Here is a 27023-nt window from a genome sequence, read left to right as displayed (position 1 = left end):
CAATCTCTTGTTTTGTACGTTTTTTCCACGTGTCTTGACATCCAATGTATCCCTGCAATGTTTGGTGAAGATCTGAGTATGTAGTTTTTGACCTTATCTGGAACCTCCCATCTGAAAATTTGAAAATTCCTAAAAAATCCGTCCAAAATCTTGATGACCCCAATCTCTTGTTTTGTACTTTTTTTCCACGTGTCTCGACCTCCAATGTATCCCTGCAAAGTTTGGTGAAGATCTGAGTATGTAGTTTTTGACCTTATATGGAACCTCCTATCTGAAAATTTGAAAATTCTTAAAAAATTCGTCCAAAATCTTGATGTCACCAATCCTATGTTTTGTATGTTTTTTCCACGTGTCTTGACATCCAATGTATCCATGCAAAGTTTGGTGAAGATCTGAGTATGTCGTTTTTGACCTTATCTGGAACCTCCCATCTGAAAATTTGAAAATTCTTAAAAAATTCGTCGAAAATCTTGATGTCTCCGATCTCTTGTTTTGTACGTTTTTTCCACGTGTCTTGACATGCAAAGTATTCCTGCAAAGTTTGGTGAAGATCTGAGTATGTAGTTTTTGACCTCATCTGGAACCTCCTATCTGAAAATTTGAAAATTCTTAAAAAATTCGTCCAAAATTTTGATGTCTCCAATCTCTTGTTTTGTACGTTTTTTCCACGTGTCTTGACATCCAATGTATCCCTGCAATGTTTGGTGAAGATCTGAGTATGTAGTTTTTGACCTTATCTGGAACCTCCCATCTGAAAATTTGAAAATTCCTAAAAAATCCGTCCAAAATCTTGATGACCCCAATCTCTTGTTTTGTACGTTTTTTCCACGTGTCTTGACATCCAATGTATCCCTGCAAAGTTTGGTGAAGATCTGAGTATGTAGTTTTTGACCTTATCTGGAACCTCCTATCTGAAAATTTGAAAATTCTTAAAAAATTCGTCCAAAATCTTGATGTCTCCAATCTCTTGTTTTGTACGTTTTTTCCACGTGTCTTGATATCCAATGTATCCCTGCAAAGTTTGGTGAAGATCTGAGTATGTAGTTTTTGACCTTATATGGAACCTCCTATCTGAAAATTTGAAAATTCTTAAAAAATTCGTCCAAAATCTTGATGTCTCCAATGTCTTGTTTGGTACGTTTTTTCCACGTGTCTTGACACATAATGTATCCATGCAAAGTTTGGTGAAGATCTGAGTATGTAGTTTTTGACCTTATATGGAACCTCCTATCTGAAAATTTGAAAATTCTTAAAAAATTCGTCCAAAATCTTGATGTCTCCAATCTCTTGTTTTGTACGTTTTTTCCACGTGTCTTGACATCCAATGTATCCCTGCAAAGTTTGGTGAAGATCTGAGTATGTTGTTTTTGACCTTATCTGGAACATCCTTTCTGAAAATTTGAAAATTGTTAAAAAATTCGTCCAAAATCTTGATGTCTCCTATCTCTTGTTTTGAACGTTTTTTCCACGTGTCTTGACATCAAATGTATCCCTGCAAAGTTTGGTGAAGATCTGAGTATGTAGTTTTTGACCTTATCTGGAACCTCCCATCTGAAAATTTGAAAATTCTTAAAAAATTCGACCAATATCTTGATGTCTCCAATCTTTTGTTTTGTACGTTTTTTCCACGTGTCTTGACACATAATGTATCCATGCAAAGTTTGGTGAAGATCTGAGTATGTAGTTTTTGACCTTATATGGAACCTCCTATCTGAAAATTTGAAAATTCTTAAAAAATTCGACCAAAATCTTGATGTTCCGAATCCTATGTTTTGTATGTTTTTTCCACGTGTCTTGACATCCAATGTATCCATGCAAAGTTTGGTGAAGATCTGAGTATGTAGTTTTTGACCTTATATTGAACATCCCATCTGAAAATTTGAAAATTCTTAAAAAATTCGTCCAAAATCTTGATGACCCCAATCTCTTGTTTTGTACGTTTTTTCCACGTGTCTTGACATCCAAAGTATCCCTGCAAAGTTTGGTGAAGATCTGAGTATGTAGTTTTTGACCTTATATGGAACCTCCTTTCTGAAAATTTGAGAATTCTTAAAAAATTCGTCCAAAATCTTGATGTCTCCAATCTCTTGTTTTGTACGTTTTTTCCACGTGTCTTGACATCCAATGTATCCATGCAAAGTTTGGTGAAGATCTGAGTATGTCGTTTTTGACCTTATCTGGAACCTCCCATCTGAAAATTTGAAAATTCTTAAAAAATTCGTCGAAAATCTTGATGTCTCCAATCTATTGTTTTGTACGTTTTTTCCACGTGTCTTGACATGCAAAGTATCCCTGCAACGTTTGGTGAAGATCTGAGTATGTAGTTTTTGACCTTATCTGGAACCTCCTATCTGAAAATTTGAAAATTCTTAAAAAATTCGTCGAAAATCTTGATGTCTCCAATCTCTTGTTTTGTACGTTTTTTCCACGTGTCTTGATATCCAATGTATCCCTGCAAAGTTTGGTGAAGATCTGAGTATGTCGTTTTTGACCTTATCTGGAACATCCTTTCTGAAAATTTGAAAATTGTTAAAAAATTCGTCCAAAATCTTGATGTCTCCAATCTCTTTTTTGTACGTTTTTTCCACGTGTCTTGACATCCAATGTATCCCTGCAAAGTTTGGTGAAGATCTGAGTATGTAGTTTTTGACCTTATCTGGAACCTCCCATCTGAAAATTTGAAAATTCCTAAAAAATCCGTCCAAAATCTTGATGACCCCAATCTCTTGTTTTGTACGTTTTTTCCACGTGTCTTGACATCCAATGTATCCCTGCAAAGTTTGGTGAAGATCTGAGTATGTAGTTTTTGACCTTATCTGGAACCTCCTATCTGAAAATTTGAAAATTCTTAAAAAATTCGTCCAAAATCTTGATGTCTCCAATCTCTTGTTTTGTACGTTTTTTCCACGTGTCTTGATATCCAATGTATCCCTGCAAAGTTTGGTGAAGATCTGAGTATGTAGTTTTTGACCTTATATGGAACCTCCTATCTGAAAATTTGAAAATTCTTAAAAAATTCGTCCAAAATCTTGATGTCTCCAATGTCTTGTTTGGTACGTTTTTTCCACGTGTCTTGACACATAATGTATCCATGCAAAGTTTGGTGAAGATCTGAGTATGTAGTTTTTGACCTTATATGGAACCTCCTATCTGAAAATTTGAAAATTCTTAAAAAATTCGTCCAAAATCTTGATGTCTCCAATCTCTTGTTTAGTACGTTTTTTCCACGTGTCTTGACATCCAATGTATCCCTGCAAAGTTTGGTGAAGATCTGAGTATGTTGTTTTTGACCTTATCTGGAACATCCTTTCTGAAAATTTGAAAATTGTTAAAAAATTCGTCCAAAATCTTGATGTCTCCTATCTCTTGTTTTGAACGTTTTTTCCACGTGTCTTGACATCAAATGTATCCCTGCAAAGTTTGGTGAAGATCTGAGTATGTAGTTTTTGACCTTATCTGGAACCTCCCATCTGAAAATTTGAAAATTCTTAAAAAATTCGACCAATATCTTGATGTCTCCAATCTTTTGTTTTGTACGTTTTTTCCACGTGTCTTGACACATAATGTATCCATGCAAAGTTTGGTGAAGATCTGAGTATGTAGTTTTTGACCTTATATGGAACCTCCTATCTGAAAATTTGAAAATTCTTAAAAAATTCGACCAAAATCTTGATGTTCCGAATCCTATGTTTTGTATGTTTTTTCCACGTGTCTTGACATCCAATGTATCCATGCAAAGTTTGGTGAAGATCTGAGTATGTAGTTTTTGACCTTATATTGAACATCCCATCTGAAAATTTGAAAATTCTTAAAAAATTCGTCCAAAATCTTGATGACCCCAATCTCTTGTTTTGTACGTTTTTTCCACGTGTCTTGACATCCAAAGTATCCCTGCAAAGTTTGGTGAAGATCTGAGTATGTAGTTTTTGACCTTATATGGAACCTCCTTTCTGAAAATTTGAGAATTCTTAAAAAATTCGTCCAAAATCTTGATGTCTCCAATCTCTTGTTTTGTACGTTTTTTCCACGTGTCTTGACATCCAATGTATCCATGCAAAGTTTGGTGAAGATCTGAGTATGTCGTTTTTGACCTTATCTGGAACCTCCCATCTGAAAATTTGAAAATTCTTAAAAAATTCGTCGAAAATCTTGATGTCTCCAATCTTTTGTTTTGTACGTTTTTTCCACGTGTCTTGACATGCAAAGTATCCCTGCAACGTTTGGTGAAGATCTGAGTATGTAGTTTTTGACCTTATCTGGAACCTCCTATCTGAAAATTTGAAAATTCTTAAAAAATTCGTCGAAAATCTTGATGTCTCCAATCTCTTGTTTTGTACGTTTTTTCCACGTGTCTTGATATCCAATGTATCCCTGCAAAGTTTGGTGAAGATCTGAGTATGTCGTTTTTGACCTTATCTGGAACATCCTTTCTGAAAATTTGAAAATTGTTAAAAAATTCGTCCAAAATCTTGATGTCTCCAATCTCTTTTTTGTACGTTTTTTCCACGTGTCTTGACATCCAATGTATCCCTGCAAAGTTTGGTGAAGATCTGAGTATGTAGTTTTTGACCTTATCTGGAACCTCCCATCTGAAAATTTGAAAATTCTTAAAAAATTCGACCAAAATCTTGATGTCTCCAATCTTTTGTTTTGTACGTTTTTTCCACGTGTCTTGACACATAATGTATCCATGCAAAGTTTGGTGAAGATCTGAGTATGTAGTTTTTGACCTTATATGGAACCTCCTATCTGAAAATTTGAAAATTCTTAAAAAATTCGTCCAAAATCTTGATGTCTCCAATCTCTTGTTTTGTACGTTTTTTCCACGTGTCTTGACATCCAATGTATCCCTGCAAAGTTTGGTGAAGATCTGAGTATGTAGTTTTTGACCTTATCTGGAACCTCCCATCTGAAAATTTGAAAATTCCTAAAAAATCCGTGCAAAATCTTGATGACCCCAATCTCTTGTTTTGTACGTTTTTTCCACGTGTCTTGACATCCAATGTATCCATGCAAAGTTTGGTGAAGATCTGAGTATGTCGTTTTTGACCTTATCTGGAACATCCTTTCTGAAAATTTGAAAATTGTTAAAAAATTCGTCCAAAATCTTGATGTCTCCAATCTCTTTTTTGTACGTTTTTTCCACGTGTCTTGACATCCAATGTATCCCTGCAAAGTTTGGTGAAGATCTGAGTATGTAGTTTTTGACCTTATCTGGAACCTCCCATCTGAAAATTTGAAAATTCTTCAAAAATTCGTCGAAAATCTTGATGTCTCCAATCTCTTGTTTTGTACGTTTTTTCCACGTGTCTCGACCTCCAATGGATTTCTGCAAAGTTTGGTGAAGATCTGAGTATGTCGTTTTTGACCTTATCTGGAACATCCTTTCTGAAAATTTGAAAATTCTTAAAAAATTCGTCGAAAATCTTGATGTCTCCAATCTCTTGTTTTGTACGTTTTTTCCACGTATCTTGACATCCAATGTATCCCTGCAAAGTTTGGTGAAGATCTGAGTATGTAGTTTTTGACCTTATATGGAACCTCCTATCTGAAAATTTGAAAATTCTTAAAAAATTCGTCCAAAATCTTGATGTCTCCAATCTCTTGTTTTGTACGTTTTTTCCACGTGTCTCGACCTCCAATGGATCCCTGCAAAGTTTGGTGAAGATCTGAGTATGTCGTTTTTGACCTTATCTGGAACCTCCCATCTGAAAATTTGAAAATTCTTCAAAAATTCGTCGAAAATCTTGATGTCTCCGATCTCTTGTTTTGTACGTTTTTTCCACGTGTCTTGACATGCAAAGTATTCCTGCAAAGTTTGGTGAAGATCTGAGTATGTAGTTTTTGACCTCATCTGGAACCTCCTATCTGAAAATTTGAAAATTCTTAAAAAATTCGTCCAAAATCTTGATGTCTCCAATCTCTTGTTTTGTACGTTTTTTCCACGTGTCTTGACATCCAATGTATCCCTGCAATGTTTGGTGAAGATATGAGTATGTAGTTTTTGACCTTATCTGGAACCTCCCATCTGAAAATTTGAAAATTCCTAAAAAATCCGTCCAAAATCTTGATGACCCCAATCTCTTGTTTTGTACTTTTTTTCCACGTGTCTCGACCTCCAATGTATCCCTGCAAAGTTTGGTGAAGATCTGAGTATGTAGTTTTTGACCTTATATGGAACCTCCTATCTGAAAATTTGAAAATTCTTAAAAAATTCGTCGAAAATCTTGATGTCTCCGATCTCTTGTTTTGTACGTTTTTTCCACGTGTCTTGACATGCAAAGTATTCCTGCAAAGTTTGGTGAAGATCTGAGTATGTAGTTTTTGACCTCATCTGGAACCTCCTATCTGAAAATTTGAAAATTCTTATAAAATTCGTCCAAAATCTTGATGTCTCCAATCTCTTGTTTTGTACGTTTTTTTCACGTGTCTTGACATCCAATGTATCCCTGCAATGTTTGGTGAAGATCTGAGTATGTAGTTTTTGACCTTATCTGGAACCTCCCATCTGAAAATTTGAAAATTCCTAAAAAATCCGTCCAAAATCTTGATGACCCCAATCTCTTTTTTGTACGTTTTTTCCACGTGTCTTGACATCCAATGTATCCCTGCAAAGTTTGGTGAAGATCTGAGTATGTAGTTTTTGACCTTATCTGGAACCTCCCATCTGAAAATTTGAAAATTCTTAAAAAATTCGACCAAAATCTTGATGTCTCCAATCTCTTTTTTGTACGTTTTTTCGACGTGTCTTGACATCCAATGTATCCCTGCAAAGTTTGGTGAAGATCTGAGTATGTAGTTTTTGACCTTATCTGGAACCTCCCATCTGAAAATTTGAAAATTCTTAAAAAATTCGACCAAAATCTTGATGTCTCCAATCTTTTGTTTTGTACGTTTTTTCCACGTGTCTTGACACATAATGTATCCATGCAAAGTTTGGTGAAGATCTGAGTATGTAGTTTTTGACCTTATATGGAACCTCCTATCTGAAAATTTGAAAATTCTTAAAAAATTCGTCCAAAATCTTGATGTCTCCAATCTCTTGTTTTGTACGTTTTTTCCACGTGTCTTGACATCCAATGTATCCCTGCAAAGTTTGGTGAAGATCTGAGTATGTAGTTTTTGACCTTATCTGGAACCTCCCATCTGAAAATTTGAAAATTCCTAAAAAATCCGTGCAAAATCTTGATGACCCCAATCTCTTGTTTTGCACGTTTTTTCCACGTGTCTTGACATCCAATGTATCCATGCAAAGTTTGGTGAAGATCTGAGTATGTCGTTTTTGACCTTATCTGGAACATTCTTTCTGAAAATTTGAAAATTGTTAAAAAATTCGTCCAAAATCTTGATGTCTCCAATCTCTTTTTTGTACGTTTTTTCCACGTGTCTTGACATCCAATGTATCCCTGCAAAGTTTGGTGAAGATCTGAGTATGTAGTTTTTGACCTTATATGAAACCTCCTATCTGAAAATTTGAAAATTCTTAAAAAATTCGTCCAAAATCTTGATGTCTCCAATCTCTTGTTTTGTACGTTTTTTCCACGTGTCTTGACATCCAATGTATCCCTGCAAAGTTTGGTGAAGATCTGAGTATGTAGTTTTAGACCTTATCTGGAACCTCCCATCTGAAAATTTGAAAATTCCTAAAAAATCCGTGCAAAATCTTGATGACCCCAATCTCTTGTTTTGTACGTTTTTTCCACGTGTCTTGACATCCAATGTATTCCTGCAATGTTTGGTGAAGATCTGAGTATGTAGTTTTTGACCTTATATGGAACCTCCTATCTGAAAATTTGAAAATTCTTAAAAAATTCGACCAAAATCTTGATGTTCCGAATCCTATGTTTTGTATGTTTTTTCCACGTGTCTTGACATCCAATGTATCCATGCAAAGTTTGGTGAAGATCTGAGTATGTAGTTTTTGACCTTATATTGAACCTCCCATCTGAAAATTTGAAAATTCTTAAAAAATTCGTCCAAAATCTTGATGACCCCAATCTCTTGTTTTGTACGTTTTTTCCACGTGTCTTGACATCCAAAGTATCCCTGCAAAGTTTGGTGAAGATCTGAGTATGTAGTTTTTGACCTTATATTGAACCTCCCATCTGAAAATTTGAAAATTCTTAAAAAATTCGTCCAAAATCTTGATGTCTCCAATCTCTTGTTTTGTACGTTTTTTCCACGTGTCTTGACATCCAATGTATCCATGCAAAGTTTGGTGAAGATCTGAGTATGTCGTTTTTGACCTTATCTGGAACCTCCCATCTGAAAATTTGAAAATTCTTAAAAAATTCGTCGAAAATCTTGATGTCTCCAATCTTTTGTTTTGTACGTTTTTTCCACGTGTCTTGACATGCAAAGTATCCCTGCAACGTTTGGTGAAGATCTGAGTATGTAGTTTTTGACCTTATCTGGAACCTCCTATCTGAAAATTTGAAAATTCTTAAAAAATTCGTCGAAAATCTTGATGTCTCCAATCTCTTGTTTTGTACGTTTTTTCCACGTGTCTTGACATCCAATGTATTCCTGCAATGTTTGGTGGAGATCTGAGTATGTAGTTTTAGACCTTATCTGGAACCTCCTATCTGAAAATTTGAAAATTCTTCAAAAATTCGTCCAAAATCTTGATGTCTCCAATCTCTTGTTTTGTACGTTTTTTCCACGTGTCTCGACCTCCAATGGATCCCTGCAAAGTTTGGTGAAGATCTGAGTATGTCGTTTTTGACCTTATCTGGAACATCCTTTCTGAAAATTTGAAAATTCTTAAAAAATTCGTCGAAAATCTTGATGTCTCCAATCTCTTGTTTTGTACGTTTTTTCCACGTGTCTTGACATCCAATGTATCCCTGCAAAGTTTGGTGAAGATCTGAGTATGTAGTTTTTGACCTTATATGGAACCTCCTATCTGAAAATTTGAAAATTCTTAAAAAATTCGTCCAAAATCTTGATGTCTCCAATCTCTTGTTTTGTACGTTTTTTCCACGTGTCTCGACCTCCAATGGATCCCTGCAAAGTTTGGTGAAGATCTGAGTATGTCGTTTTTGACCTTATCTGGAACCTCCCATCTGAAAATTTGAAAATTCTTAAAAAATTCGTCGAAAATCTTGATGTCTCCGATCTCTTGTTTTGTACGTTTTTTCCACGTGTCTTGACATGCAAAGTATTCCTGCAAAGTTTGGTGAAGATCTGAGTATGTAGTTTTTGACCTCATCTGGAACCTCCTATCTGAAAATTTGAAAATTCTTAAAAAATTCGTCCAAAATCTTGATGTCTCCAATCTCTTGTTTTGTACGTTTTTTCCACGTGTCTTGACATCCAATGTATCCCTGCAATGTTTGGTGAAGATCTGAGTATGTAGTTTTTGACCTTATCTGGAACCTCCCATCTGAAAATTTGAAAATTCCTAAAAAATCCGTCCAAAATCTTGATGACCCCAATCTCTTGTTTTGTACTTTTTTTCCACGTGTCTCGACCTCCAATGTATCCCTGCAAAGTTTGGTGAAGATCTGAGTATGTAGTTTTTGACCTTATATGGAACCTCCTATCTGAAAATTTGAAAATTCTTAAAAAATTCGTCCAAAATCTTGATGTCACCAATCCTATGTTTTGTATGTTTTTTCCACGTGTCTTGACATCCAATGTATCCATGCAAAGTTTGGTGAAGATCTGAGTATGTCGTTTTTGACCTTATCTAAAACCTCCCATCTGAAAATTTGAAAATTCTTAAAAAATTCGTCGAAAATCTTGATGTCTCCGATCTCTTGTTTTGTACGTTTTTTCCACGTGTCTTGACATGCAAAGTATTCCTGCAAAGTTTGGTGAAGATCTGAGTATGTAGTTTTTGACCTCATCTGGAACCTCCTATCTGAAAATTTGAAAATTCTTAAAAAATTCGTCCAAAATTTTGATGTCTCCAATCTCTTGTTTTGTACGTTTTTTCCACGTGTCTTGACATCCAATGTATCCCTGCAATGTTTGGTGAAGATCTGAGTATGTAGTTTTTGACCTTATCTGGAACATCCCATCTGAAAATTTGAAAATTCCTAAAAAATCCGTCCAAAATCTTGATGACCCCAATCTCTTGTTTTGTACGTTTTTTCCACGTGTCTTGACATCCAATGTATCCCTGCAAAGTTTGGTGAAGATCTGAGTATGTAGTTTTTGACCTTATCTGGAACCTCCTATCTGAAAATTTGAAAATTCTTAAAAAATTCGTCCAAAATCTTGATGTCTCCAATCTCTTGTTTTGTACGTTTTTTCCACGTGTCTTGATATCCAATGTATCCCTGCAAAGTTTGGTGAAGATCTGAGTATGTAGTTTTTGACCTTATATGGAACCTCCTATCTGAAAATTTGAAAATTCTTAAAAAATTCGTCCAAAATCTTGATGTCTCCAATCTCTTGTTTTGTACGTTTTTTCCACGTGTCTTGACATCCAATGTATCCCTGCAAAGTTTGGTGAAGATCTGAGTATGTAGTTTTTGACCTTATATTGAACCTCCCATCTGAAAATTTGAAAATTCTTAAAAAATTCGTCCAAAATCTTGATGTCTCCAATCTCTTGTTTTGTACGTTTTTTCCACGTGTCTCGACCTCCAATGGATCCCTGCAAAGTTTGGTGAAGATCTGAGTATGTCGTTTTTGACCTTATCTGGAACCTCCCATCTGAAAATTTGAAAATTCTTAAAAAATTCGTCGAAAATCTTGATGTCTCCGATCTCTTGTTTTGTACGTTTTTTCCACGTGTCTTGACATGCAAAGTATTCCTGCAAAGTTTGGTGAAGATCTGAGTATGTAGTTTTTGACCTCATCTGGAACCTCCTATCTGAAAATTTGAAAATTCTTAAAAAATTCGTCCAAAATCTTGATGTCTCCAATCTCTTGTTTTGTACGTTTTTTCCACGTGTCTTGACATCCAATGTATCCCTGCAATGTTTGGTGAAGATCTGAGTATGTAGTTTTTGACCTTATCTGGAACCTCCCATCTGAAAATTTGAAAATTCCTAAAAAATCCGTCCAAAATCTTGATGACCCCAATCTCTTGTTTTGTACTTTTTTTCCACGTGTCTCGACCTCCAATGTATCCCTGCAAAGTTTGGTGAAGATCTGAGTATGTAGTTTTTGACCTTATATGGAACCTCCTATCTGAAAATTTGAAAATTCTTAAAAAATTCGTCCAAAATCTTGATGTCACCAATCCTATGTTTTGTATGTTTTTTCCACGTGTCTTGACATCCAATGTATCCATGCAAAGTTTGGTGAAGATCTGAGTATGTCGTTTTTGACCTTATCTGGAACCTCCCATCTGAAAATTTGAAAATTCTTAAAAAATTCGTCGAAAATCTTGATGTCTCCGATCTCTTGTTTTGTACGTTTTTTCCACGTGTCTTGACATGCAAAGTATTCCTGCAAAGTTTGGTGAAGATCTGAGTATGTAGTTTTTGACCTCATCTGGAACCTCCTATCTGAAAATTTGAAAATTCTTAAAAAATTCGTCCAAAATTTTGATGTCTCCAATCTCTTGTTTTGTACGTTTTTTCCACGTGTCTTGACATCCAATGTATCCCTGCAATGTTTGGTGAAGATCTGAGTATGTAGTTTTTGACCTTATCTGGAACCTCCCATCTGAAAATTTGAAAATTCCTAAAAAATCCGTCCAAAATCTTGATGACCCCAATCTCTTGCTTTGTACGTTTTTTCCACGTGTCTTGACATCCAATGTATCCCTGCAAAGTTTGGTGAAGATCTGAGTATGTAGTTTTTGACCTTATCTGGAACCTCCTATCTGAAAATTTGAAAATTCTTAAAAAATTCGTCCAAAATCTTGATGTCTCCAATCTCTTGTTTTGTACGTTTTTTCCACGTGTCTTGATATCCAATGTATCCCTGCAAAGTTTGGTGAAGATCTGAGTATGTAGTTTTTGACCTTATATGGAACCTCCTATCTGAAAATTTGAAAATTCTTAAAAAATTCGTCCAAAATCTTGATGTCTCCAATCTCTTGTTTTGTACGTTTTTTTCACGTATCTTGACATCCAATGTATCCCTGCAAAGTTTGGTGAAGATCTGAGTATGTAGTTTTTGACCTTATATTGAACCTCCCATCTGAAAATTTGAAAATTCTTAAAAAATTCGTCCAAAATCTTGATGTCTCCAATCTCTTGTTTTGTACGTTTTTTCCACGTGTCTTGATATCCAATGTATCCCTGCAAAGTTTGGTGAAGATCTGAGTATGTCGTTTTTGACCTTATCTGGAACATCCTTTCTGAAAATTTGAAAATTGTTAAAAAATTCGTCCAAAATCTTGATGTCTCCAATCTCTTTTTTGTACGTTTTTTCCACGTGTCTTGACATCCAATGTATCCCTGCAAAGTTTGGTGAAGATCTGAGTATGTAGTTTTTGACCTTATCTGGAACCTCCCATCTGAAAATTTGAAAATTCTTAAAAAATTCGACCAAAATCTTGATGTCTCCAATCTTTTGTTTTGTACGTTTTTTCCACGTGTCTTGACACATAATGTATCCATGCAAAGTTTGGTGAAGATCTGAGTATGTAGTTTTTGACCTTATATGGAACCTCCTATCTGAAAATTTGAAAATTCTTAAAAAATTCGTCCAAAATCTTGATGTCTCCAATCTCTTGTTTTGTACGTTTTTTCCACGTGTCTTGACATCCAATGTATCCCTGCAAAGTTTGGTGAAGATCTGAGTATGTAGTTTTTGACCTTATATGGAACCTCCTATCTGAAAATTTGAAAATTCTTAAAAAATTCGTCCAAAATCTTGATGTCTCCAATCTCTTGTTTTGTACGTTTTTTCCACGTGTCTTGATATCCAATGTATCCCTGCAATGTTTGGTGAAGATCTGAGTATGTAGTTTTTGACCTTATATGGAACCTCCTATCTGAAAATTTGAAAATTCTTAAAAAATTCGTCCAAAATCTTGATGTCTCCAATCTCTTGTTTTGTACGTTTTTTCCACGTGTCTTGACATCCAATGTATCCCTGCAAAGTTTGGTGAAGATCTGAGTATGTAGTTTTTGACCTTATCTGGAACCTCCTATCTGAAAATTTGAAAATTCTTAAAAAATTCGTCCAAAATCTTGATGTCTCCAATCTCTTGTTTTGTACGTTTTTTCCACGTGTCTTGATATCCAATGTATCCCTGCAAAGTTTGGTGAAGATCTGAGTATGTCGTTTTTGACCTTATCTGGAAAATCCTTTCTGAAAATTTGAAAATTGTTAAAAAATTCGTCCAAAATCTTGATGTCTCCAATCTCTTTTTTGTACGTTTTTTCCACGTGTCTTGACATCCAATGTATCCCTGCAAAGTTTGGTGAAGATCTGAGTATGTAGTTTTTGACCTTATCTGGAACCTCCCATCTGAAAATTTGAAAATTCTTAAAAAATTCGACCAAAATCTTGATGTCTCCAATCTTTTGTTTTGTACGTTTTTTCCACGTGTCTTGACACATAATGTATCCATGCAAAGTTTGGTGAAGATCTGAGTATGTAGTTTTTGACCTTATATGGAACCTCCTATCTGAAAATTTGAAAATTCTTAAAAAATTCGTCCAAAATCTTGATGTCTCCAATCTCTTGTTTTGTACGTTTTTTCCACGTGTCTTGACATCCAATGTATCCCTGCAAAGTTTGGTGAAAATCTGAGTATGTAGTTTTTGACCTTATCTGGAACCTCCCATCTGAAAATTTGAAAATTCCTAAAAAATCCGTGCAAAATCTTGATGACCCCAATCTCTTGTTTTGTACGTTTTTTCCACGTGTCTTGACATCCAATGTATTCCTGCAATGTTTGGTGAAGATCTGAGTATGTAGTTTTTGACCTTATATGGAACCTCCTATCTGAAAATTTGAAAATTCTTAAAAAATTCGACCAAAATCTTGATGACCCCAATCCTATGTTTTGTATGTTTTTTCCACGTGTCTTGACATCCAATGTATCCATGCAAAGTTTGGTGAAGATCTGAGTATGTCGTTTTTGACCTTATCTGGAACCTCCCATCTGAAAATTTGAAAATTCTTAAAAAATTCGTCGAAAATCTTGATGTCTCCGATCTCTTGTTTTGTACGTTTTTTCCACGTGTCTTGACATGCAAAGTATTCCTGCAGAGTTTGGTGAAGATCTGAGTATGTAGTTTTTGACCTTATCTGGAACCTCCCATCTGAAAATTTGAAAATTCTTAAAAAATTCGTCGAAAATCTTGATGTCTCCGATCTCTTGTTTTGTACGTTTTTTCCACGTGTCTTGACATGCAAAGTATTCCTGCAAAGTTTGGTGAAGATCTGAGTATGTAGTTTTTGACCTCATCTGGAACCTCCTATCTGAAAATTTGAAAATTCTTAAAAAATTCGTCCAAAATCTTGATGTCTCCAATCTCTTGTTTTGCACGTTTTTTCCACGTGTCTTGACATCCAATGTATCCCTGCAATGTTTGGTGAAGATCTGAGTATGTAGTTTTTGACCTTATCTGGAACCTCCCATCTGAAAATTTGAAAATTCCTAAAAAATCCGTCCAAAATCTTGATGACCCCAATCTCTTGTTTTGTACTTTTTTTCCACGTGTCTCGACCTCCAATGTATCCCTGCAAAGTTTGGTGAAGATCTGAGTATGTAGTTTTTGACCTTATATGGAACCTCCTATCTGAAAATTTGAAAATTCTTAAAAAATTCGTCCAAAATCTTGATGTCACCAATCCTATGTTTTGTATGTTTTTTCCACGTGTCTTGACATCCAATGTATCCATGCAAAGTTTGGTGAAGATCTGAGTATGTCGTTTTTGACCTTATCTGGAACCTCCCATCTGAAAATTTGAAAATTCTTAAAAAATTCGTCGAAAATCTTGATGTCTCCGATCTCTTGTTTTGTACGTTTTTTCCACGTGTCTTGACATGCAAAGTATTCCTGCAAAGTTTGGTGAAGATCTGAGTATGTAGTTTTTGACCTCATCTGGAACCTCCTATCTGAAAATTTGAAAATTCTTAAAAAATTCGTCCAAAATTTTGATGTCTCCAATCTCTTGTTTTGTACGTTTTTTCCACGTGTCTTGACATCCAATGTATCCCTGCAATGTTTGGTGAAGATCTGAGTATGTAGTTTTTGACCTTATCTGGAACCTCCCATCTGAAAATTTGAAAATTCCTAAAAAATCCGTCCAAAATCTTGATGACCCCAATCTCTTGTTTTGTACGTTTTTTCCACGTGTCTTGACATCCAATGTATCCCTGCAAAGTTTGGTGAAGATCTGAGTATGTAGTTTTTGACCTTATCTGGAACCTCCTATCTGAAAATTTGAAAATTCTTAAAAAATTCGTCCAAAATCTTGATGTCTCCAATCTCTTGTTTTGTACGTTTTTTCCACGTGTCTTGACATCCAATGTATCCCTGCAAAGTTTGGTGAAGATCTGAGTATGTAGTTTTTGACCTTATATTGAACCTCCCATCTGAAAATTTGAAAATTCTTAAAAAATTCGTCCAAAATCTTGATGTCTCCAATCTCTTGTTTTGTACGTTTTTTCCACGTGTCTTGATATCCAATGTATCCCTGCAAAGTTTGGTGAAGATCTGAGTATGTCGTTTTTGACCTTATCTGGAACATCCTTTCTGAAAATTTGAAAATTGTTAAAAAATTCGTCCAAAATCTTGATGTCTCCAATCTTTTGTTTTGTACGTTTTTTCCACGTGTCTTGACACATAATGTATCCATGCAAAGTTTGGTGAAGATCTGAGTATGTTGTTTTTGACCTTATATGGAACCTCCTATCTGAAAATTTGAAAATTCTTAAAAAATTCGTCCAAAATCTTGATGTCTCCAATCTCTTGTTTTGTACGTTTTTTCTACGTGTCTTGACATCCAATGTATCCCTGCAAAGTTTGGTGAAGATCTGAGTATGTAGTTTTTGACCTTATCTGGAACCTCCCATCTGAAAATTTGAAAATTCCTAAAAAATCCGTGCAAAATCTTGATGACCCCAATCTCTTGTTTTGTACGTTTTTTCCACGTGTCTTGACATCCAATGTATTCCTGCAATGTTTGGTGAAGATCTGAGTATGTAGTTTTTGACCTTATATGGAACCTCCTATCTGAAAATTTGAAAATTCTTAAAAAATTCGACCAAAATCTTGATGTTCCGAATCCTATGTTTTGTATGTTTTTTCCACGTGTCTTGACATCCAATGTATCCATGCAAAGTTTGGTGAAGATCTGAGTATGTAGTTTTTGACCTTATATTGAACCTCCCATCTGAAAATTTGAAAATTCTTAAAAAATTCGTCCAAAATCTTGATGACCCCAATATCTTGTTTTGTACGTTTTTTCCACGTGTCTTGACATCCAAAGTATCCCTGCAAAGTTTGGTGAAGATCTGAGTATGTAGTTTTTGACCTTATATGGAACCTCCTTTCTGAAAATTTGAGAATTCTTAAAAAATTCGTCCAAAATCTTGATGTCTCCAATCTCTTGTTTTGTACGTTTTTTCCACGTGTCTTGACATCCAATGTATCCCTGCAAAGTTTGGTGAAGATCTGAGTATGTCGTTTTTGACCTTATCTGGAACATCCTTTCTGAAAATTTGAAAATTCTTAAAAAATTCGACCAAAATCTTGATGTTCCGAATCCTATGTTTTGTACGTTTTTTCCACGTGTCTTGACATCCAATGTATCCATGCAAAGTTTCTTGAAGATCTGAGTATGTAGTTTTTGACCTTATATTGAACCTCCCATCTGAAAATTTGAAAATTCTTAAAAAATTCGTCCAAAATCTTGATGACCCCAATCTCTTGTTTTGTACGTTTTTTCCACGTGTCTTGACATCCAAAGTATCCCTGCAAAGTTTGGTGAAGATCTGAGTATGTAGTTTTTGACCTTATATGGAACCTCCCATCTGAAAATTTGAGAATTCTTAAAAAATTCGTCCAAAATCTTGATGTCTCCAATCTCTTGTTTTGTACGTTTTTTCCACGTGTCTTGACATCCAATGTATCCATGCAAAGTTTGGTGAAGATCTGAGTATGTCGTTTTTGACCTTATCTGGAACCTCCCATCTGAAAATTTGAAAATTCTTAAAAAATTCGTCGAAAATCTTGATGTCTCCAATCTTTTGTTTTGTACGTTTTTTCCACGTGTCTTGACATGCAAAGTATCCCTGCAACGTTTGGTGAAGATCTGAGTATGTAGTTTTTGACCTTATCTGGAACCTCCTATCTGAAAATTTGAAAATTCTTAAAAAATTCGTCGAAAATCTTGATGTCTCCAATCTCTTGTTTTGTACGTTTTTTCCACGTGTCTCGACCTCCAATGGATCCCTGCAAAGTTTGGTGAAGATCTGAGTATGTCGTTTTTGACCTTATCTGGAACATCCTTTCTGAAAATTTGAAAATTCTTAAAAAATTCGTCGAAAATCTTGATGTCTCCAATCTCTTGTTTTGTACGTTTTTTCCACGTGTCTTGACATCCAATGTATCCCTGCAAAGTTTGGTGAAGATCTGAGTATGTAGTTTTTGACCTTATATGGAACCTCCTATCTGAAAATTTGAAAATTCTTAAAAAATTCGTCCAAAATCTTGATGTCTCCAATCTCTTGTTTTGTACGTTTTTTCCACGTGTCTCGACCTCCAATGGATCCCTGCAAAGTTTGGTGAAGATCTGAGTATGTAGTTTTTGACCTTATCTGGAACCTCCCATCTGAAAATTTGAAAATTCCTAAAAAATCCGTGCAAAATCTTGATGACCCCAATCTCTTGTTTTGTACGTTTTTTCCACGTGTCTTGACATCCAATGTATCCCTGCAATGTTTGGTGGAGATCTGAGTATGTAGTTTTTGACCTTATCTGGAACATCCTTTCTGAAAATTTGAAAATTCTTAAAAAATTCGTCGAAAATCTTGATGTCTCCAATCTCTTGTTTTGTACGTTTTTTCCACGTGTCTCGACCTCCAATGGATCCCTGCAAAGTTTGGTGAAGATCTGAGTATGTCGTTTTTGACCTTATCTGGAACATCCTTTCTGAAAATTTGAAAATTCTTAAAAAATTCGTCGAAAATCTTGATGTCTCCAATCTCTTGTTTTGTACGTTTTTTCCACGTGTCTTGACATGCAAAGTATTCCTGCAAAGTTTGGTGAAGTTCTGAGTATGTAGTTTTTGTCCTTATATGGAACCTCCTATCTGAAAATTTGAAAATTCTTAAAAAATTCGTCCACAATCTTGATGTCTCCAATCTCTTGTTTTGTACGTTTTTTCCACGTGTCTCGACCTCCAATGTATCCCTGCAAAGTTTGGTGAAGATCTGAGTATGTAGTTTTAGACCTTATCTGGAACCTCCTATCTGAAAATTTGAAAATTCTTCAAAATTCGTCCAAAATCTTGATGTCTCCAATCTCTTGTTTTGTACGTTTTTTCCACGTGTCTCGACATCCAATGGATCCCTGCAAAGTTTGGTGAAGATCTGAGTATGTCGTTTTTGACCTTATCTGGAACATCCTTTCTGAAAATTTGAAAATTCTTAAAAAATTCGTCGAAAATCTTGATGTCTCCAATCTCTTGTTTTGTACGTTTTTTCCACGTGTCTTGACATGCAAAGTATTCCTGCAAAGTTTGGTGAAGATCTGAGTATGTAGTTTTTGACCTTATATGGAACCTCCTATCTGAAAATTTGAAAATTCTTAAAAAATTCGTCCAAAATCTTGATGTCTCCAATCTCTTGTTTTGTACGTTTTTTCCACGTGTCTTGACATCCAATGTATCCCTGCAAAGTTTGGTGAAGATCTGAGTATGTAGTTTTTGACCTTATCTGGAACCTCCCATCTGAAAATTTGAAAATTCTTCAAAAATTCGTCCAAAATCTTGATGTCTCCAATCTCTTGTTTTGTACGTTTTTTCCACGTGTCTCGACCTCCAATGGATCCCTGCAAAGTTTGGTGAAGATCTGAGTATGTCGTTTTTGACCTTATCTGGAACCTCCCATCTGAAAATTTTGAAAATTCTTAAAAAATTCGTCGAAAATCTTGATGTCTCCAATCTCTTGTTTTGTACGTTTTTTCCACGTGTCTTGACATGCAAAGTATCCCTGCAACGTTTGGTGAAGATCTGAGTATGTAGTTTTTGACCTTATCTGGAACCTCCTATCTGAAAATTTGAAAATTCTTCAAAAACTCGTCGAAAATCTTGATGTCTCCAATCTCTTGTTTTGTACGTTTTTTCCACGTGTCTTGACATCCAATGTATCCCTGCAAAGTTTGGTGGAGATCTGAGTATGTAGTTTTTGACCTTATCTGGGACCTCCTATCAGAAAATTTGAAAATTCTTCAAAAATTCGACCAAAATCTTGATGTCTCCAATCTTTTGTTTTGTACGTTTTTTCCACGTGTCTTGACACATAATGTATCCATGCAAAGTTTGGTGAAGATCTGAGTATGTAGTTTTTGACCTTATATGGAACCTCCTATCTGAAAATTTGAAAATTCTTAAAAAATTCGTCCAAAATCTTGATGTCTCCAATCTCTTGTTTTGTACGTTTTTTCCACGTGTCTTGACATCCAATGTATCCCTGCAAAGTTTGGTGAAGATCTGAGTATGTAGTTTTTGACCTTATCTGGAACCTCCCATCTGAAAATTTGAAAATTCCTAAAAAATCCGTGCAAAATCTTGATGACCCCAATCTCTTGTTTTGTACGTTTTTTCCACGTGTCTTGATATGCAAAGTATTCCTGCAAAGTTTGGTGAAGATCTGAGTATGTAGTTTTTGACCTCATCTGGAACCTCCTATCTGAAAATTTGAAAATTCTAAAAAATTCGTCCAAAATCTTAATGTCTCCAATCTCTTGTTTTGTACGTTTTTCCACGTGTCTTGACATCCAATGTATCCCTGCAATGTTTGGTGAAGATCTGAGTATGTAGTTTTTGACCTTATATTGAACCTCCCATCTGAAAATTTGAAAATTCTTAAAAAATTCTTCCAAAATCTTGATGACCCCAATCTCTTGTTTTGTACGTTTTTTCCACGTGTCTTGACATCCAAAGTATCCCTGCAAAGTTTGGTGAAGATCTGAGTATGTAGTTTTTGACCTCATCTGGAACCTCCTATCTGAAAATTTGAGAATTCTTAAAAAATTCGTCCAAAATCTTGATGTCTCCAATCTCTTGTTTTGTACGTTTTTTCCACGTGTCTTGACATCCAATGTATCCATGCAAAGTTTGGTGAAGATCTGAGTATGTCGTTTTTGACCTTATCTGGAAACTCCCATCTGAAAATTTGAAAATTCTTAAAAAATTCGTCGAAAATCTTGATGTCTCCAATCTTTTGTTTTGTACGTTTTTTCCACGTGTCTTGACATGCAAAGTATCCCTGCAACGTTTGGTGAAGATCTGAGTATGTAGTTTTTGACCTTATCTGGAACCTCCTATCTGAAAATTTGAAAATTCTTCAAAAATTCGTCGAAAATCTTGATGTCTCCAATCTCTTGTTTTGTACGTTTTTTCCACGTGTCTTGACATCCAATGTATTCCTGCAATGTTTGGTGGAGATCTGAGTATGTCGTTTTTGACCTTATCTGGAACCTCCCATCTGAAAATTTGAAAATTCTTAAAAAATTCGTCGAAAATCTTGATGTCTCCGATCTCTTGTTTTGTACGTTTTTTCCACGTGTCTTGACATGCAAAGTATTCCTGCAAAGTTTGGTGAAGATCTGAGTATGTAGTTTTTGACCTCATCTGGAACCTCCTATCTGAAAATTTGAAAATTCTTAAAAAATTCGTCCAAAATCTTGATGTCTCCAATCTCTTGTTTTGTACGTTTTTTCCACGTGTCTTGACATCCAATGTATCCCTGCAATGTTTGGTGAAGATCTGAGTATGTAGTTTTTGACCTTATCTGGAACCTCCCATCTGAAAATTTGAAAATTCCTAAAAAATCCGTCCAAAATCTTGATGACCCCAATCTCTTGTTTTGTACTTTTTTTCCACGTGTCTCGACCTCCAATGTATCCCTGCAAAGTTTGGTGAAGATCTGAGTATGTAGTTTTTGACCTTATATGGAACCTCCTATCTGAAAATTTGAAAATTCTTAAAAAATTCGTCCAAAATCTTGATGTCACCAATCCTATGTTTTGTATGTTTTTTCCACGTGTCTTGACATCCAATGTATTCCTGCAAAGTTTGGTGAAGATCTGAGTATGTCGTTTTTGACCTTATCTGGAACCTCCCATCTGAAAATTTGAAAATTCTTAAAAAATTCGTCGAAAATCTTGATGTCTCCGATCTCTTGTTTTGTACGTTTTTTCCACGTGTCTTGACATGCAAAGTATTCCTGCAAAGTTTGGTGAAGATCTGAGTATGTAGTTTTTGACCTCATCTGGAACCTCCTATCTGAAAATTTGAAAATTCTTTAAAAATTCGTCCAAAATCTTGATGTCTCCAATCTCTTGTTTTGTACGTTTTTTCCACGTGTCTTGACATCCAATGTATCCCTGCAATGTTTGGTGAAGATCTGAGTATGTAGTTTTTGACCTTATCTGGAACCTCCCATCTGAAAATTTGAAAATTCCTAAAAAATCCGTCCAAAATCTTGATGACCCCAATCTCTTGTTTTGTACTTTTTTTCCACGTGTCTCGACCTCCAATGTATCCCTGCAAAGTTTGGTGAAGATCTGAGTATGTAGTTTTTGACCTTATATGGAACCTCCTATCTGAAAATTTGAAAATTCTTAAAAAATTCGTCCAAAATCTTGATGTCACCAATCCTATGTTTTGTATGTTTTTTCCACGTGTCTTGACATCCAATGGATCCCTGCAAAGTTTGGTGAAGATCTGAGTATGTAGTTTTTGACCTCATCTGGAACCTCCTATCTGAAAATTTGAAAATTCTTAAAAAATTCGTCCAAAATCTTGATGTCTCCAATCTCTTGTTTTGTACGTTTTTTCCACGTGTCTTGACATCCAATGTATCCCTGCAATGTTTGGAGAAGATCTGAGTATGTAGTTTTTGACCTTATCTGGAACCTCCCATCTGAAAATTTGAAAATTCCTAAAAAATCCGTCCAAAATCTTGATGACCCCAATCTCTTGTTTTGTACTTTTTTTCCACGTGTCTCGACCTCCAATGTATCCCTGCAAAGTTTGGTGAAGATCTGAGTATGTAGTTTTTGACCTTATATGGAACCTCCTATCTGAAAATTTGAAAATTCTTAAAAAATTCGTCCAAAATCTTGATGTCACCAATCCTATGTTTTGTATGTTTTTTCCACGTGTCTTGACATCCAATGGATCCCTGCAAAGTTTGGTGAAGATCTGAGTATGTCGTTTTTGACCTTATCTGGAACCTCCCATCTGAAAATTTGAAAATTCTTAAAAAATTCGTCCAAAATCTTGATGTCTCCGATCTCTTGTTTTGTACGTTTTTTCCACGTGTCTTGACATCCAATGTATCCCTGCAAAGTTTGGTGAAGATCTGAGTATGTAGTTTTTGACCTTATCTGGAACCTCCCATCTGAAAATTTGAAAATTCTTCAAAAATTCGTCCAAAATCTTGATGTCTCCAATCTCTTGTTTTGTACGTTTTTTCCACGTGTCTCGACCTCCAATGGATCCCTGCAAAGTTTGGTGAAGATCTGAGTATGTCGTTTTTGACCTTATCTGGAACCTCCCATCTGAAAATTTGAAAATTCTTAAAAAATTCGTCGAAAATCTTGATGTCTCCAATCTCTTGTTTTGTACGTTTTTTCCACGTGTCTTGACATGCAAAGTATCCCTGCAACGTTTGGTGAAGATCTGAGTATGTAGTTTTTGACCTTATCTGGAACCTCCTATCTGAAAATTTGAAAATTCTTCAAAAATTCGTCGAAAATCTTGATGTCTCCAATCTCTTGTTTTGTACGTTTTTTCCACGTGTCTTGACATCCAATGTTTTCCTTCAATGTTTGGTGGAGATCTGAGTATGTAGTTTTTGACCTTATCTGGGACCTCCTATCAGAAAATTTGAAAATTCTTCAAAAATTCGTCAAAATCTTGATGTCTCCAATCTCTTGTTTTGTACGTTTTTTCCACGTGTCTTGATATCCAATGTATCCCTGCAAAGTTTGGTGAAGATCTGAGTATGTCGTTTTTGACCTTATCTGGAACCTCCTTTCTGAAAATTTGAAAATTCTTAAAAAATTCGACCAAAATCTTGATGTTCCGAATCCTATGTTTTGTATGTTTTTTCCACGTGTCTTGACATCCAATGTATCCATGCAAAGTTTGGTGAAGATCTGAGTATGTAGTTTTTGACCTTATATTGAACCTCCCATCTGAAAATTTGAAAATTCTTAAAAAATTCGTCCAAAATCTTGATGACCCCAATCTCTTGTTTTGTACGTTTTTTCCACGTGTCTTGACATCCAAAGTATCCCTGCAAAGTTTGGTGAAGATCTGAGTATGTAGTTTTTGACCTTATATGGAACCTCCTTTCTGAAAATTTGAGAATTCTTAAAAAATTCGTCCAAAATCTTGATGTCTCCAATCTCTTGTTTTGTACGTTTTTTCCACGTGTCTTGACATCCAATGTATCCATGCAAAGTTTGGTGAAGATCTGAGTATGTCGTTTTTGACCTTATCTGGAACCTCCCATCTGAAAATTTGAAAATTCTTAAAAAATTCGTCGAAAATCTTGATGTCTCCAATCTTTTGTTTTGTACGTTTTTTCCACGTGTCTTGACATGCAAAGTATCCCTGCAACGTTTGGTGAAGATCTGAGTATGTAGTTTTTGACCTTATCTGGAACCTCCTATCTGAAAATTTGAAAATTCTTCAAAAATTCGTCGAAAATCTTGATGTCTCCAATCTCTTGTTTTGTACGTTTTTTCCACGTGTCTTGACATCCAATGTATTCCTGCAATGTTTGGTGGAGATCTGAGTATGTAGTTTTAGACCTTATCTGGAACCTCCTATCTGAAAATTTGAAAATTCTTCAAAAATTCGTCCAAAATCTTGATGTCTCCAATCTCTTGTTTTGTACGTTTTTTCCACGTGTCTCGACCTCCAATGGATCCCTGCAAAGTTTGGTGAAGATCTGAGTATGTCGTTTTTGACCTTATCTGGAACATCCTTTCTGAAAATTTGAAAATTCTTCAAAAATTCGTCGAAAATCTTGATGTCTCCAATCTCTTGTTTTGTACGTTTTTTCCACGTGTCTTGACATCCAATGTATCCCTGCAAAGTTTGGTGAAGATCTGAGTATGTAGTTTTTGACCTTATATGGAACCTCCTATCTGAAAATTTGAAAATTCTTAAAAAATTCGTCCAAAATCTTGATGTCTCCAATCTCTTGTTTTGTACGTTTTTTCCACGTGTCTCGACCTCCAATGGATCCCTGCAAAGTTTGGTGAAGATCTGAGTATGTAGTTTTTGACCTTATCTGGAACCTCCCATCTGAAAATTTGAAAATTCCTAAAAAATCCGTGCAAAATCTTGATGACCCCAATCTCTTGTTTTGTACGTTTTTTCCACGTGTCTTGACATCCAATGTATCCATGCAAAGTTTGGTGAAGATCTGAGTATGTCGTTTTTGACCTTATCTGGAACCTCCCATCTGAAAATTTGAAAATTCTTAAAAAATTCGTCGAAAATCTTGATGTCTCCAATCTCTTGTTTTGTACGTTTTTTCCACGTGTCTTGACATGCAAAGTATCCCTGCAACGTTTGGTGAAGATCTGAGTATGTAGTTTTTGACCTTATCTGGAACCTCCTATCTGAAAATTTGAAAATTCTTCAAAAATTCGTCGAAAATCTTGATGTCTCCAATCTCTTGTTTTGTACGTTTTTTCCACGTGTCTTGACATCCAATGTATCCCTGCAATGTTTGGTGGAGATCTGAGTATGTAGTTTTTGACCTTATCTGGGACCTCCTATCAGAAAATTTGAAAATTCTTCAAAAATTCGTCCAAAATCTTGATGTCTCCAATCTCTTGTTTTGTACGTTTTTTCCACGTGTCTCGACCTCCAATGTATCCCTGCAAAGTTTGGTGAAGATCTGAGTATGTCGTTTTTGACCTTATCTGGAACATCCTTTCTGAAAATTTGAAAATTCTTAAAAAATTCGTCGAAAATCTTGATGTCTCCAATCTCTTGTTTTGTACGTTTTTTCCACGTGTCTCGACCTCCAATGGATCCCTGCAAAGTTTGGTGAAGATCTGAGTATGTCGTTTTTGACCTTATCTGGAACATCCTTTCTGAAAATTTGAAAATTCTTAAAAAATTCGTCGAAAATCTTGATGTCTTCAATCTCTTGTTTTGTACGTTTTTTCCACGTGTCTTGACATGCAAAGTATTCCTGCAAAGTTTGGTGAAGATCTGAGTATGTAGTTTTTGACCTTATATGGAACCTCCTATCTGAAAATTTGAAAATTCTTAAAAAATTCGTCCAAAATCTTGATGTCTCCAATCTCTTGTTTTGTACGTTTTTTCCACGTGTCTCGACCTCCAATGTATCCCTGCAAAGTTTGGTGAAGATCTGAGTATGTAGTTTTAGACCTTATCTGGAACCTCCTATCTGAAAATTTGAAAATTCTTCAAAAATTCGTCCAAAATCTTGATGTCTCCAATCTCTTGTTTTGTACGTTTTTTCCACGTGTCTCGACCTCCAATGGATCCCTGCAAAGTTTGGTGAAGATCTGAGTATGTCGTTTTTGACCTTATCTGGAACATTCTTTCTGAAAATTTGAAAATTCTTAAAAAATTCGTCGAAAATCTTGATGTCTCCAATCTCTTGTTTTGTACGTTTTTTCCACGTGTCTTGACATGCAAAGTATTCCTGCAAAGTTTGGTGAAGATCTGAGTATGTAGTTTTTGACCTTATATGGAACCTCCTATCTGAAAATTTGAAAATTCTTAAAAAATTCGTCCAAAATCTTGATGTCTCCAATCTCTTGTTTTGTACGTTTTTTCCACGTGTCTTGACATCCAATGTATCCCTGCAAAGTTTGGTGAAGATCTGAGTATGTAGTTTTTGACCTTATCTGGAACCTCCCATCTGAAAATTTGAAAATTCTTCAAAAATTCGTCCAAAATCTTGATGTCTCCAATCTCTTGTTTTGTACGTTTTTTCCACGTGTCTCGACCTCCAATGGATCCCTGCAAAGTTTGGTGAAGATCTGAGTATGTCGTTTTTGACCTTATCTGGAACCTCCCATCTGAAAATTTGAAAATTCTTAAAAAATTCGTCGAAAATCTTGATGTCTCCAATCTCTTGTTTTGTACGTTTTTTCCACGTGTCTTGACATGCAAAGTATCCCTGCAACGTTTGGTGAAGATCTGAGTATGTAGTTTTTGACCTTATCTGGAACCTCCTATCTGAAAATTTGAAAATTCTCAAAAAATTCGTCGAAAATCTTGATGTCTCCAATCTCTTGTTTTGTACGTTTTTTCCACGTGTCTTGACATCCAATGTATCCCTGCAAAGTTTGGTGAAGATCTGAGTATGTAGTTTTTGACCTTATCTGGAACCTCCCATCTGAAAATTTGAAAATTCTTAAAAAATTCGACCAAAATATTGATGTCTCCAATCTTTTGTTTTGTACGTTTTTTCCACGTGTCTTGACACATAATGTATCCATGCAAAGTTTGGTGAAGATCTGAGTATGTAGTTTTTGACCTTATATGGAACCTCCTATCTGAAAATTTGAAAATTCTTAAAAAATTCGTCCAAAATCTTGATGTCTCCAATCTCTTGTTTTGTACGTTTTTTCCACGTGTCTTGACATCCAATGTATCCCTGCAATGTTTGGTGAAGATCTGAGTATGTAGTTTTTGACCTTATATTGAACCTCCCATCTGAAAATTTGAAAATTCTTAAAAAATTCGTCCAAAATCTTGATGACCCCAATCTCTTGTTTTGTACGTTTTTTCCACGTGTCTTGACATCCAAAGTATCCCTGCAAAGATTGGTGAAGATCTGAGTTTGTAGTTTTTGACCTCATCTGGAACCTCCTATCTGAAAATTTGAGAATTCTTAAAAAATTCGTCCAAAATCTTGA

Source organism: Lepisma saccharinum, unplaced genomic scaffold (assembly GCF_977018435.1).
Source record: "Lepisma saccharinum unplaced genomic scaffold, izLepSacc3.1 HAP1_SCAFFOLD_91, whole genome shotgun sequence".
Lineage (NCBI taxonomy): Eukaryota > Metazoa > Arthropoda > Insecta > Zygentoma > Lepismatidae > Lepisma > Lepisma saccharinum.
Note: the sequence above shows the minus strand (reverse complement) of the source record.